The following is a 3,988-nucleotide window of genomic DNA, read 5'->3' as shown; positions in this document are numbered from 1 at the left end:
ACAACTATAAAAGAACAACAATAAAAATGCATAAAAAAAGAATATAAGATATACTAACATTCAATTTTATTGATTTTGTAGTGAAATATAATTACTTTTTACTTATTAATTTATGTTGTGCTGATCTTTAGTTCTTAAAGCCTTAAGGATGTGGTGTACTAGAAGTGTGAAGTAATCAAAGCATAAATATATATAACTTGAGAATTCTATTTCATTTTGAATCTAAGTTTAAGTAATGTCTACATGAGTTTAAATATCATATCTATTCTATTATCTAATTATAAATCACAGAAAATAGTTTCAATTTTCTCAACATACTTTGGTAAAAATAACTTTGTGTCTGCCAAATGATAGGTATAACCAAAAATATAAAATACAGTAAAAGTTATTTGAATACATTTTATTTTTTTACATTTTTATTTCCCAAGTAGATGAATTTATAAAAAAAATATTTATATGACCAGGCAGAATCAACCAATAAAGCAAAAAATTAATAGAAGATATAATAAAATAATATTTATTTTAATAACTCAACAACAATTATCTTATTCTCAGATTCTGGAAATTTCTTACATTTAGACAAAACTTACATTAAAAGTTTTATTTTAATAATTTAAGTTAATGTTAGAGAACAACTTTACATTATATAACCAAATACATCTTATTAAATCTTTCCCTTTTTTTTTTTTTTTAAGATTTTGTTTATTTATTTTAGAGAGAGGGGAAGGGAGGGAGAGAAACATCAATGTGTGGTTGCCTCTCGCATGCCCCCAGCTGGGGATCTGGCTGGCAACCCAGGTATATGCCCTGCCTGGAAATCGAACCAGCGACCAATGGTTCGTAGCCCGGTGCTCAATCCACTGAGCCATACCAACCAGGGCTCTCCCTTCTTTTCTTTTTTTTTTTGCAGATGTAGTCCTCTATTCAATCTGGGCTGCCACAAAGACAGACAGAAAGCGCAGGAGTTTTTTTCTTTCACATCCTAGTGCAAACCAAAAGAACAACGTTAGATTGTTCAAGGTCTATCAGTGGATGCAGTCCCTTCTTTTTAATCATTGCTTTGCAATAACAAAAACTACAACAAAAGTCATAGCAGCATTCTTAAATGTAAATATTAAATCACTTTAATGAAATTTAGAATTTCAAACTTAGTATTCCATCCTGGACATTTTTTGTTATATCCATTAGCTCATAATAATACTTTTATGGCTTTTTTCCCCGCCATGTATGTATGATGAGTGGTTTACACCCTTCTTTAAAAATCATAATTTTATCTCTTTAGGTTTGTATTTCTAATTTTTAGAGAGATTCTCTAAATCATAATATCAAATCAAATATGAATTATCAGAATCTGTTTTAACCCTTGAGAGCTTTCCCCTGTGGATCAGTTGACTCTGTGTTCTGTGGATCCATTCAACTAGGAGTCACTTAAATGTTTTCAGAATCAACACTGCCGTATTTGCTTCCAAAGCACGTGCAACAACAATAATCATTGACAGTTCTGACTGTTCAAAACTGGAATTGTACTGTAACCTTATGTATGTTATCTCACCTTGATCTGTTGTATAATACCATGACAATTTCTACTTCTCTTTTTTCATATTCATTGCAATTGAAAGTTTATATTTTTCCACTTAATTTGTGTCACGTTAAAGACCCTCTTTACATGCATCTTCCTTTCTAATGGGAAAATCAGTAAAAATATGCCTGTCACATAGCATGTTGTCAATAAGCATCTGTTGAACTAATAAATTAATGATTAGAAAAGAAAGCTATGGTTATGGTTAACAAATGCAGAATCTGAAGCTGATCAGGTTTTAGTAACTTGCCCACCATTGACTGGCTAAATAGTATTAGAGCTCGGAGTCTAAAGTCCATGTGTATCATTTTTTTCGTTTTTAATTTACTTTTTATTTTTGTTTATTCTGTTACAGTTGTCCCAACTTTTCTCCTTTCCCCCCGCCCCCACCCAGTTCACCCCCTGCTCCCAAAGTCAATCCCCACATTGTTGTTCATGTTCATGGGTCATTAATAGATGCTCTTTTACTAGTACTTTACCCTTCTTTCCACCAAAACCCCCCTTTCCTCTGACTGTTGTCAGTCTGTTCCATGTTTCCATGTCTTTTGCTCTGTTTTGCTAGTTAGTTTACTTTGTTCACTAGAGTCCTCTTATAAGTGAGAACATATGGTATTTGTCTTTCACCGATTGGCTTATTTCACTCAGCATAATAGTCTCCAGTTCCACCCATGCCTTCACAAAGGGTAGCAGTTTCTTCTTTCTTTCTGTTGTGTAGGATTCCATTGTGTAAATGTACCACAGGTTTTTAATCCATTCATGTACTGATGGGCAATTTGGCTGTTTCCAACACTGTGTATAAGTTCTATGAACTTGGTGTTTCAAGATTCTTAGGGTATATTTCCAGCAATGGAATCACTGGGTCAGAAGGCAGTTCCATTTTTAATTTTTTGAGGAATTTTCATACTGTTTTCCACAGCAGCTGCACCAATCTGCATTCCTACAAACAGTGCACTAGCATTCTGTTTTCTCCACATCTTCACCAGCACTTGTTTGTTGATTTATAATGTTAATGATTGCCATTCTGACCAGTGTGAAGTGATGTTTTATTGTGGTTTTAATTTGCATCTCTCTGATGGCTATTGATGTAAAACATTTTTTAATGTGTCTATGGGCCATCTCTATGTCATCCTTGGAGAAGTGTCTATTCAGGTCCTTTGCCCATTTTTTAACTGGAATGTTTTTCTTCCTGATGTTGGGTTGTATACATTCTTTATTTATTTGGGGACTAAACCCTTGTCTGATGTATCATTGGCAAATGTGTCCTCCCATACAACTGGTACCTTTTTCATTTTGATGATCCATTCTTTAGCCATGCAGAAACTTGTTAATTTGATGTAATTTCATTTGATAATTTTTTTCTTTATTTCCCTTGCTCTAGCAGATATATCAGCAAAAATATTGTTATGTGAAATATGAAATTTTACTGCCTATGTTCTCTGCTAGGACTTTTATAATACCACAACTTATCTTTAAGTTTTTTATCTATTTTGCATTTATTCTGGTGTATGGTGTAATTTGGTGGTCTAGTTTTATTTTTTTACATGTCCTGTCCAGTTCTCCCAACACCCTCTATTGAAGAAGATATTTTTACTCCATTGAATATTCATGCCCTCTTTGTCAAATATTAATTGACAATAGAGACCTGGGTTTATTTCTAGGCTCTTTATTTTGTTGTTTTGATTTCTGTGTTTGTTCTCATGCCAGTACCAGACTGTTGTCTTCATTACAGTGTCCTTGTAATATAGTTTGATATCAGGTATTGTGGTCCCTCCTCCTTTGTTCTTATTTCTCAAGATTGCTCAGGCTATTAAGAGTCTTTTTTTGGTTCCATATAAATTTTTGAAGTATTTTTTCTAGATCTGTGAAATATGCCATTGGTATTTTAATAAGAATTGCATTGGATCTATAGATTGCTTAGAGTAGTATGGACATTTTAATGATATTAATTCTTCCATTCCTTGTATCTTCCTCAATTTATTCCCTCAATGTTCTATAGTTTTCCAAGTACAGGTCTTTTATCTCCTTGGTTAAATTTATTCCTAGGCACTTATTTTTCTTGTTGCTATAGTAAATGGGATTTTTCTTTTAGTTTCTCTTTCTGATATTTCATTGTCGGTATACAAAGATGCCATTGATTTCTAAATTTTTACTTTGTATCCCACTATTTTGCTGAATTCACTTATTAGGTTGAGTAGTTTTTTCATAGAGCTTATAGGGTTTTCTAGGTATATTATCATACTGTCTGCAATAATGACAGTTTTACTTTCTTTTTTCCAGTCTAGATGCTTTTTATTTCTTTTCTTTTCTTTTTTTTTTTTTTTTTTTTTTTTTGTCTGACCACTGTGGCTAGGACCTCCAGTACTGTGTTGAGTAAGAATGGTGAAAGTGGATACATTTGTCTTGTTCCTG

The 3,988-nt window shown here is 32.6% G+C and overlaps 1 non-coding gene across 1 annotated transcript; it reads right to left on the bottom strand.

Moving 5' to 3' along the window:
* Positions 1-908: 908 nt before the first annotated feature.
* On the bottom strand, positions 909-1,038 carry LOC150022353 (small nucleolar RNA SNORA31). Its single transcript, XR_016513657.1, has one exon. It is a non-coding gene; the product is annotated as a small nucleolar RNA SNORA31 (small nucleolar RNA).
* Positions 1,039-3,988: the final 2,950 nt, after the last annotated feature.

The sequence above is a fragment of the Furipterus horrens genome, unplaced genomic scaffold, assembly GCF_987537825.1.
Source record: "Furipterus horrens unplaced genomic scaffold, mFurHor1.1.pri manual_scaffold_1, whole genome shotgun sequence".
NCBI classification, from domain to species: domain Eukaryota; kingdom Metazoa; phylum Chordata; class Mammalia; order Chiroptera; family Furipteridae; genus Furipterus; species Furipterus horrens.
Note: the sequence above shows the minus strand (reverse complement) of the source record. Positions and strands in the feature narration are given on the sequence as shown.